This window comes from Chinchilla lanigera, unplaced genomic scaffold, assembly GCF_000276665.1.
Source record: "Chinchilla lanigera isolate Chin_1 unplaced genomic scaffold, ChiLan1.0 scaffold00022, whole genome shotgun sequence".
NCBI lineage: Eukaryota > Metazoa > Chordata > Mammalia > Rodentia > Chinchillidae > Chinchilla > Chinchilla lanigera.
In genome coordinates this window covers 5,447,308-5,458,568 of record NW_004955423.1, presented here as the reverse complement: position 1 = coordinate 5,458,568, position 11,261 = coordinate 5,447,308, and the positions used below count along the sequence as shown (strand labels likewise).

At 45.0% G+C, this 11,261-nt stretch overlaps 1 long non-coding RNA gene across 1 annotated transcript; it reads left to right on the top strand.

Moving 5' to 3' along the window:
• Positions 1-93: 93 nt before the first annotated feature.
• On the top strand, positions 94-11,052 carry LOC102016612. Its single transcript, XR_260954.2, has 3 exons — positions 94-1,561; positions 6,723-6,877; positions 10,138-11,052. It is a non-coding gene; the product is annotated as an uncharacterized LOC102016612 (long non-coding RNA).
• Positions 11,053-11,261: the final 209 nt, after the last annotated feature.

Genomic DNA, 11,261 nt, shown 5'->3' with positions numbered 1-11,261 from the left:
CCGGTACCGGGAACCGAACTCACGACCTTGCGCTTGCCAGGCAGGCGCTTTGCCGCTGAGCTAAATCCCCAGCCCCTGTCCAATATGTTTCACCCGTGCCAAGATACTGTCTATGTTTTTGGGCCTAGTTCTGACATCAGATCATTCCATTAGGTTATGTGGTCATTTCACAACATTTCAACTAGTCAAATATGTACTCGTTGCTGTTTTCTTCATCGTCTGAACCAAGGAGATCTGCATTCCATGTATCTGTATCAGTTGATTCTTGCTGCATTTCACTGTCACAGGAACTTTGGCTCACATGACCAGTGTCGTCATCATCATCAGCCCTACCACTCCTCTTATGAAGGCATGCATTTTACCATAATGGATCTTCTTCGTCATTCATGCATGAGCAATCTGATGATTCATTTTTGACCTCCTCTGAAACTTGCAGCTCTGGTTTTTCATGTACTATTGTACTAAATGGGGGGCTACTTCTACCAGAAAGATCAAAACAAAACATTTTTAACAAATTCTAGTGTTGAAAGCCTATTGGACCCTCTGTGATGTGCAGGTTAGATGGAGTATATAGGTGAGTCAAATCCTGTGCACATGTGCACACTCCTTGCTGTTCATCATAGTGAGTAAACAGATTGCTTCCTGTATCCCTCAGGCAAAAGTACTGAGACACAGCCAAGTACAATTATGCTAAAGTAAAAATTCATAGTAGAAAAGTAAGGGATGTATAACGTGAGAAGTGTTAAGAAAGACCCATTTTGGAAAAACAGCTTGGTAGCACCTTGTAAAGTTAAACTGTATACTTCTTTCAACTGTAGTAGTTCTGCTTAGGTACTGCACACTGCTATACTGTCCTCCAAGCATCGTGAGCAAGGATGTGTGTGGCAGTTTGTAATAGCAAAAGCTAGAAATAAACCAAATACTAAGTTAATAGAAGAGAGAATGGTTTGATAGACATGGTATATTTACACCATGAAGTATTAATAGGCAATTAAAATTAATGAGCTTCTATGGTAGGGAACAGCACAAAAGAAGCTGATCATAGAAAACTACATATAGTATGATATGCTTTTAAAAGTTTACACTTAAATAATTTTTTGTTCCATAGGTAAAGTTAAAAAATAAACTAGTTATTTAGTGGGGAGGTAAAAGATGATAATATGGTGGATGGAGTGTATTGTTTGATACACTACTGGTAGTATTTTAAGTCTTCATTTGGCAATTCCATGTCTTCAGTATGTTAATAACAAATAATATACTCCCAACCCCCTTAAGTATGTCTTTTTCCATAACTGTCATTTTGTAATCATACCCCCAGCTCCCTTCTCTTTTTTCATTGTACAGATGTGTTACAACTTCAACCCCAACATCTGTTAAATCCATCTCTCTCCAAACAACCGTGCCCACTTGTCTCCCTGTGAGGACGAGTACTCTTACTGAACCTCTCCGGTGCTGTGCGCACTTCAGCACTTATGTATGAGAATCACCTAAAAGTCTTGCCAAACACGTGGACCTCCCCCACGTTCATTCAACAGGGGAGGCCTGGGAGTTTACATCTCTGGTAAGTGTCCAGAGTCTGTGGTGCTTCTGGTCGGGTCTGAAACAATTCTCAATGTTAAACCCAATTAAAATTGTACAAAATCATTCTGATATTTGTTAAGTTGAAGCAGTTCCACATTGGTAACATATTTGCATGGAAACTATAGCCAGTGACTTTGTTGTGAAAGTATTAAAACTGGTAAGATTGAGGATTGCAGCTTGCTAAATATTAAAAATGACCATAAGGAAGCAATGCTACTCAACATATGTCAAGGAAAAGCCCATTTTATTTCCAGGTTATTGATAAGACTTCTTGCTATCTATCCATATATATGATCTGCTTGGTAAACACAGTAAGTATTCACATCTTACTCTTGCTAAAGTCAGCAACAGAGTTAAAAGAGTTATCAGGCCAGGCATGGTGGTGCAAGCCTGTAATCCTAGCACTTGGGAGGCTGAGGCAGAAGGACTTCCTCGAGTTCAAGACCAGCCTGGACTATACGCTGAGCATGCCCCATTTTCCATGACCTGCTACTGATAACTTACCTAGTTCCACTCCTCAACTTATGCAGAGAGATTTGGTGACTTTTCTAGCTGTTGCTAGGAGTTCCTTCTTCAGCTCAATGTTTACTCCTCTGACAGGCTGGTTCTCCATTGACCTACAAACCTTTCATTTGGGCTGTGAAGTTTTCATTCCAGTTCTTTTTGGAATGTTATCTGAAGTATTTTCTCAGTATTGACATTTATGTTTTTTAATAATTACACTGATCAACCCAGGAGTGGTGGCTCATGCCTGTCATCCCAGCACTCGGGAGGCTGGGGCAGGAGGATTGCCATGAGTTTGAGGCCAGCCTGGGCTACATAAGTGAGTTCAAGGCCAGCCTGCACTATATAGTGAGACCCTATCTCAAAAAAAATTAAAAATAATTACACTGATCAGGTACACAAGTTTGAATATCCCATTTGTTTCTCTTATATGAGAAATCCAAAGTAAATGATTTAAAGGGCAAAATAAAGGATGAATTATAGGAGTCAGACTTCTTGTGCAAATGGGATGGGAATCTAAATGTGGAAGGAGGAGAAAAGGAGGTAAAAAGAATTAAGATGCATCATATACAGGTACCAACACTGTGAACGTAATCACCACATACTGCAAACCTGGACTAAAAGAAATAATGACACCGTGTTCTATAGATGGACGATAGCATCTGTAAATCATTCAGACCCTTTAGTACCCTTTGTACCCCTGCCACCACTTTTGCTTTTCAGAACTCCAGAATAGTAGTTGAAATTTCTCTTTTTAATTAAGATCTACTTCCTTTGTTCTGGAAGCTTGTGTAGAATCGGAAAGGAAATCTAAACATTTTAGTGCCTTATCATTTGACCTATACATGAATAAAGTTTATACCCCCAACCCGGGCATAGTGGCACACGCCTGTAATCGCAGCACTTGGGAGGCTGAGGTAGGAGAATCATAGTGAGTTTGAGACCGGCCTGGGCTACAAGTGAGCTCAAGGCCAGCCTGAAGTGCATAGCCAGATCCTGTCTCAAAAAGACAAAAAAAAAAAGTTTATATTCCCATGTGGCTTCCTGTCCAACAAAACTAATGCTGTTTATTATACTCAGGTAAGCATCCAAGGGAAATTTTAAGGTTCAAAGAACTTTCAAAGTTAAATTTCATAGTTTAATTTCATAATATCAGAGGTGGGAGCTGGGCGTGGTAGTGTGCATCTGTAATCCCAGCACTTGGAAGACTGAGGCAGGAGGATCAGCATGAATTGGAGACCAGCCTGGGCTATGTAAGTGAGTTCAAGGCCAGCCCGCAGTACCTAACAAGACCCTTTCTCAAAGAAAAAAAGTGGGAGAAAATTGTTATGTTGTGCAGAGGAACGTTGACTTGTCATGTGACCGGCATTGGAATCAGATTAGATGTTTATTCATACAATAAATATTTATTGATCCCCAATTATTGGCCACCAGGAGTTATGCTTGGTGCAGACAAGGCACGAAGGACAAGTCAGTCACTGCTTCCACAGAGCCTGCGGTCTACTGGGGGATACGTGTAAGTCCCTTGGCAATGACACTAGAGTGTGGTCAAGGCTCCACTAGGAGACAGATGCTGTTGTCCTTCAAACAAGTACTTGAGAAAACCCGGCTTGGAGTCATGGAGACTTCCAGAGGTCTTGGTAGCTTGTCACTTGCATAGAGGTCAGCTGGAACAAGGAGAGAGGAATTTCTGCACGAGGGAAGCATGTTTGAGTTTGCCCACAGGTGACAGAACAAGGCAGTTTTGAGGAAATGAAGTGTCACTGTAGCTGGAGTGGGTGTAAAGTCTACCATGGAGTGGACATGTAGGCCTGGGAAAGAGTGGGTCCCCTTGCAGCCCCAGTTCAGAAGACATTATCTGTCATAGAGACGGAGCGAATTCCTGTGGGCTGAGAGTATATCCTACTTCAGAGGGTCTCCTTAAAAATTCTTCATTTCTAGGACTAGGAAATTAGAGCTATAAAATTGGGTCCAGGGCCTCACAAAGGGCCTGTGTACAAGGGCATGCTCCTTGCATTTCCCACCTTCCTACTCAGTTGCCACTGTCAGAGCCGCTTGGGCGTCTTCAGCCAGAGATGCCACCAGCCTTCTGTGCAAGAGCTAGGAGCTGCCTCAGCCATCAGGAAGGGTGGCAGCAGCTTTAACGAGGGTCAAGCAGGGCATAAACCGGCACTCTAGGTAGGGAACCAAATATTGACACCACGTACATGTGGCCTACAATCTGACCATGCTGTAAGAACGTCTCCCCACAGTGTGAGTTCCACTTACCCTCTCAGAGCCTGTTCCACCCCATTGTCTCCCTTTAAAAGTGCTTTTCTGCTTTCTGCCCTCTATGCAAGCAGGGTGTTTCTTCCTCCTGTCTTAGACCCTCAACCCCTTGCATCAATGCAAGGCGTGTCTCATGCACCTCTTGTATGTGCTATCGGCAGGGTTTACACCATGGAGAATGAGTGGTCTTCTTTGCTCTTTATGGAGATTGGAGACTCACAAAATAATACAATGTTAACATTAGCGAATGATACCCAGCCTGAGATAGTGCTGCTGTGCCCTGCAGCTGGGATCCAACGTAAGCAAGGTGTCCCTCTGGCCACCTCCACTGTAGTGACCCTTCAGGTTCAGCCCTCGCTGACCTGCAGAGAACTTTCTGCCGTGTGGTCATCCAAGACCTAACAAGCGCACGGAGGTAGCCAGAGGACTGAGACGAGGCCCTCTTCTGCTCCAACTAGTATTGTAACCTTGGGGCATTTCACCTCACCAGAGCAATGGGAATTTTTCATTCTAACGTTTTCATCTGTAAAACTAAGGAGTTATACTAGACCAATCCTCTTTAACAAAATCTCCAGTGCTATGCTGGGCGTGGTGGCGCATTCCTGTATTCTCAGCACTGGGGAGCCTGGTGGAAGGATCAAGAGGACCAAGGTCACCCTGGGCTACCTCAAGAAAAACATCGTGTCAAATCACAGCTTTGCTAGCTATACTGCTCTGATACTTTGTGGAGAAAGCTTTATGGTCACTGTGCCACTGTGAGATGTATGTCTGCCATGCTTCCTAACATATGTCCCCTGAAACTTGTGATTTCCTGAGCAATAGGAGCACTAAGGGAATCTTTTTTTCTAGTGTTTTGTCTCTAGCCCCTACCAGCTTCGTGACTTCCTGCAGCAAAGTGAGTCTTGGCAGGCTCCCAGGCAGCCTCAGGATGGAGCCGGGTAGCTGTGTGATCAGGGGGTTGGAAATGTGCTCATGCCCACCCCTGACCTCCAGGAAGGAGAGAGTACTGAGAAATGGCCTGATACTAATGGCCAAGGATGCAGTCAATCAGGCCGACATAGAAGCCTCCAGCCTGAACTCTTGAAGTTCGCTGGAGGGCGGGGTGCCTGAGGGGATGGAAGACCTTGTCTCTCCATGTGTCTGGCCCTGTTCATCTGTCCTATCGGGCTGCTCATCTGTACGTTTGTAACACCATTTATAACAACTGACAAATATCTTCCCTGGATTCTGTGAGCTGCTCTAGCAAATTAGTGAAACCCACCCCAGTTTACAGCCAGTCTGAGAGGTCACAGGCAGCTACCATTTCCTCCCGCTGGCACTGGCAGTGGGACTGTGCCAGCGTAGCCTAGGGCTGGCAAACTGAACAACTGAGCGGGATGGGTCAAAGGTCATAAAAATGCAGAGGACAGGAGCAGAATGGGATGCAAAATGACTCCTGTGCTCCTGAGCACTGCACACAGAACTAATCAGAAGGCATTTTCAATCCGTTTGAATCCCGTGTTGTTGCGGGACAGTCAGAAACACGCTCTTGTTAATCTTTCATTTACACTTGGTGGAAGCCAAGTTGGTCTTCCATAGTTATGGAGACCACTTTGAAGCAGCCCAGAGCAGGACTTAAATTAACCAATTGACTTTATATGTTTACTTGTGACTAGGCCACTTGTCTGGGAGTGATGGACTCATAGTAAATGAACCTCTGAGTCACAAATATCTACTAAAACCTGTAATGTTGGATGAATCTAGAAAGCCTCAAAGGATAAGATCACAGTCAAGGACACCTGGATCCAATTTTAACTAGATAAAGATTAGTCTGAGGCATCTCACTCCTGGATAGATTACCTTAATCCTTATTAAGGATTAATTTAATACTTACTTGGAGAAGTCCTTGAGTAATTCCACCCTTCTTGAGTAATCTCTTCCCTTCTGATAACCAAATAAATATGGGCCACCTAGAGAAGGTCTTGGTCTTAGCCCTGAGAGAATCTCAAATTCTGTGAGAGGGCTCTGATCCTCTTGGAGCCTGGAAATTATTCCATTCACCTCTTTTTATTTAGCTTTGGCTGTACATTCATTTGGGAGACTGCAGACCTGATCAGCCTGCAATAACTAAGGGATATTATTAACTCGATACCATAGGGAAATGTAAATGTAGTGGTACACCAGGTGAATTTTAGCTGGGACAATGGTCACAGTGTGTTCTTTGCATGAGGGAGGAGCCAGTTCAGAAATATGGGTGCAAACGACCCCTTTCTCTTATCTTTGAGGCACTGCGAGCCTGTCCTCTGGCTGCTCTCATCTTGTAGAATGCACCTCTTTTCCACCTTCAAGAAATGTTCATTTTTGCTACCTTTTCTGTTTTTCCCATCCAGTTCTTTGTTCAGGACACCAAACACCTGGGAAGAAGCCCCATCGGACAACCCCCATCCAGTGCCATTACCTGCACGGTCTGGTGCTATCTCCAGGCAGGTCGTGTTAGACTGACCTCAGTCACACGACACCTCACTGATGTCTGCAGAACTGCCGGGTACGGGGGAACCCCACACCTACGAGGTCAGAAGTGTCAAACAGCCAGACACAGAGGCACAGGCCTGCGATCCCAGCACTCGGGGTGGAGGGGTTCGAAGATGGCCAAGTTTGAAACTAGCCTGGGCTACACAGGAAGACCCCAGCTCACACACTCACTTACTCTCAGAAGGAGAAAGGGTTGAGTGGGATGTAAGTAGAGGCAAAAATAGATTTTTCTTCACAGAGTCATCTTTTGCTTCCCCTTTCAAGGCCTCCTGAAGTAGCAGCTTATATCTCAGTGCCACTCCCACCAGTCCTAGGAGCAGAGAAGCAGCACTGACCATTAGGAATGAACGTTTAGCTCAACGTTGTGGCACACCCTTGTTATCTCGGCATTTCAAGTAGCCGAGGCAGGAAAATTTCAAGTCTGAGCCAGCAAGGACAATTTAGTGACTTAGTGAAAACCTGTCTCAAAATAAAAAATAAAGCATTGAGGTACAGGTTACTGTGAAGGTCCTGGGTTCAACCCCCAGTATCACAAAATTCATAATAATAATAATATTAATGATAAAGGGCTGGGAATATAGGTCAATGATAGTGTTCCTGGGTTCAATCCCCAGTAACAAAAAAAAAAAAAAAAAAATTATGAAAGCTTCAGGCGTGTCTGTAGCCTAGAGAGAAGCTGAATAATGCCCTTACAGCAATGCCTTTCAGCCCAGAGACGCTGCTGGAACATGTGTATAAATATCTGGGAGGGGGAGGATTGGTGTTTAGGGGGTCAGGGAATCTTCCAGTAGCTCCACAGTGGCAGATGAGATTAAAAATCCAGCAACAGGAAAAGTCAGGGCCACTGACAATTGGAAATATTGGCACGGGGCACATAGGCCTCTTGGCTGGATTAGGACCAGATGGGTAATAGGCTGCCCCCTCAGCTGTGCATCTTGATAATTAAAGTAAATCTTGCACCTGTGATACAAAATTAACTCAGCAACCAAAGCCGTCGGTGGGTAAAGCACACATGTCTGGAACACAAAGGCTCACTATCAAGAGGCATGAAGTTCAAAATGCATTGAGTTTGGGGAAAGGGCTGAAGAACAATCTCTCACCATTAACTCTTTGTCACCGGGCTGATTTAAAAGTAATTAAAAGCTCACTCTCAAAAGCGTCCCCTAAGAAACGAGATGGAAATTTTGCATTCCAGCATCTTCCTGAGGAGGATGCCACTTGAAAAGTACCGCTAAGCTCAGTACCAAGGCCACCTCCTGTGAAATCAATCTCAGGGGCATGCTGCAGTGGCAAGAGTGCTGGGTGGAGCGTTCAACATTAATCCCGTCTCTACTAAGCGAACTCGGGCAGTTGGTGTCTCTAGGCTTCTGTGACACGCAAACTGGGCAGACTGGACTAGAGCTCTGACACAGACTCCAAGAAACTGAAACCCTTGAATTCGGAGTAACAGCAGAGACTGTCAATGAAGGGGACTGCCGGTGAACCCTTCCTTTAAATACCTGAGTGGGCGGGCTCATGCTAATGAGGTCAACTGTTCCCAATGCCAGCGCTGGGGGGCGTGGTGGTGCACGAATGGAGTCGTAGCACTCATGAGGCTGAGGCAGAACTACAAGATAGAGGTCAACCTGTTACACAGTTCAAGGCTGGTTTGAACTGTATCGTGAAACCCTGTCTCTAAATGTTTAAAATGCTAGCTTGCACAGAATGGGGCCACTTGATCCTCACTGAAACGGTCCTGCTAAACTCACTACCATTGCGACCTTGCTAAAGTGCAGATCCCTAAAGCAGCTGTGCTCAAAAGTTGAAGTGCGATCACCTCCCCAGGACATGTTGGGATAGTTTTTCCTACTCTAGAGAGAAAGCCATGTTCAAATACCAGCTTAGTGTCCTGTTTTTGATGTGTAATTCCTTTCACTTGTGATTCTTTCAATTTGTAAGTATAAATTTTCCATAATAAAGCAGTTGTGAATCAACAATACACATGCAGGGGAAGCCCATGCGTGTGTGCGCCTGTGTGTGTGACTGGAGAGTTTATCTAAGGCCTCACACATACTAGTCAAGTGCTCTACCACTAAGCTACATCCCCAGCCGACTTTTTCCGTATTTTAGTATCTATAATGAGAAGTTGATTTAATCATGAGTAGATTTTAGAAAAACTAGCATTCTAAATCCTGTAGTTTCAACAGTTATCTATAATATAAACTCAGCTGGGCATGGCGGTACACATCTGCAATGCCAGCACTCTGGAAGGCTGAGGCAGGAGGGTCACAGGTTCTATAATTTAGCAAAGTGAGACCCTGCCTCTAAATAAATAAACGAATAAATGGCTAGGGATGCAGCTCAGTACAGAGGCCCCAAGCTCAATCCTTGTACCACAAAAGTAAATGCAACTTAAAAGATACACAGATGCACACATATACACATGTGCATATATGTAAACATACCCTTGCCCCAATTAATCTTTAAAATCTTTTTTCATGAGTTTCATAAATGGATAGAAAACAAAACATGGACCAAGATGTAGACACACTTCAGTAGCAGAAGCTTTTTATTTTCCTGTCTACATTTTTCTAATTATCTAATAAACACAAATTCTAACAAGGAAAAGAGTAAAAAGTTGCATTACTATACCTGAAATCACTTTTTCCTTTTTTCTTTTTGAGACAAGGTTTCACTATGCAGTTTGGGCTCTCCTTGAACTCAAATTTGTAGCACAGGCTAGCTTCAAACTCACAGTGATCCTCCTGCCTCAGCCTCCCAAGCGTTGGGATTACAGGTATGCACCACCACGCCCAGCCTCTGAATTCATTTAAGAAAATGTACGGCAAAGCAGTTGAGAAAAATCCCGATCACTATTGTGTGTGGCTTATGGATGCTTTATTTCACAAGGTCCCTGTACTGTGTATGCACCGAGCACTGATAACTGTGAGAGGGATTCTTAGACTGAGTGAAGGCTGCAAGCTTCACTGAACTGGGAGTTTGCGGTTGGGATCGGGGCTGGGAGCAGCCAAGGGCTCAGCGCTGCTCCATCCACACAGGATGAACCACAGGGCCAGATTCCTTCGCAGGGCCCGCTCTGGGCGCGTCTACCTGCTGGCTTAGGGGTTGCTGCTGGGCTTGCGGCTCTGTCAGGTACTAGCTGTTGTCAACTGGGTCTGAGGCATGCTGTATGAGCAGCTGTTTGTCCAAGGGAGGAACTCTGTCCTCACGTCCCAGGGCTCGTTCCCCTTCCAGTGTGAGCAGAACAGCAGTGAAGTCTGATCCTCTCTACAGGTGGCGTCTGAACCTGCGCCCCCAAGCCACTGCCGGTGCCGGCGTCTGACTGGGTGGTGAGAAACAGCCTGCCGCCACAGGACACCGACACTGGGCAGGTAAAAACCACCCTAGGGGAACAGCAAAGTCGTGCCGGGCCTCTCACCTAAATCCATGCTCCCCTAAGAGTGATGTGCGAGACACCTGCTGTTCCACCATCACCGAGCGGTGCTGGCTGAAACACTCCTCACGGACACTTCCAACACCCAGCGATCTCCACTGTAAGTTTTCTTTACTCTGTGAGTGCGTAATAGCTCTAAGAATAAAAAATTACAGACTTTATAAAATGAAACAGTAACATCTCTAATTAAAGTACCGTCTGCTGGGGGCTGGGTATTTAGCTCAGCGGCAAAGCGCCTGCCTGGCAAGCACAAGGTCGTGAGTTCTGTTCCCGGTACCGGAAAAAAAACCAAAAAACAAAAAACAAAAAAAATAAATAAATAAAGTACAGTCTGCTGGTACTTTCTGACCAGCATCATCATCTCTGCTCAATAAGCTGAGAGTTGGGCGTGGTGGTGCAGGCCTGTAATCCCTGCACTCAGGAGGCTGAGGAAGGAGGATCACCAGGAGCTGGAGGGCAGCCTGAACGACATAGTGAGACCTTGTCTTCCCCTGCACCTCCCAAAAACTACTCCCACAAAAGTTCACTAAAAAAATCAGTTCAGCATCTCCTAAGCTACCGTCTCCCAAGGTCCAGCTCACTACTTCTTGTGATGGAGACGAAATGTCAGCCCCTTTATTTTTTTAGACAGGGTCATAGACACAACTTGTGCCCTTTCTGCCTCAGTCTCCCAAATAGGGGTGTGCTACTGTGGCTGGCACATCTTCTTTAATTTATATATTAAATAAACCTCTTGTACACACACCGTTTTTTGTTTTTTTCGTGGGGGGGGGGAGGGACAGGGTCTTACTATGTAGTTCCTACTGGCCTTGAACTCACTCTATAGCTCACCCTGGCCTCAAACTTGCTACAGTCCTGCCTCAGCCTCCCAAGCGCTGTGATAACAGGTGTGCACCAGCACTTGACTACACACACCCTTTCAAACTACAAACAATGTTATAGATGTTAACAATCATTCTCAAAA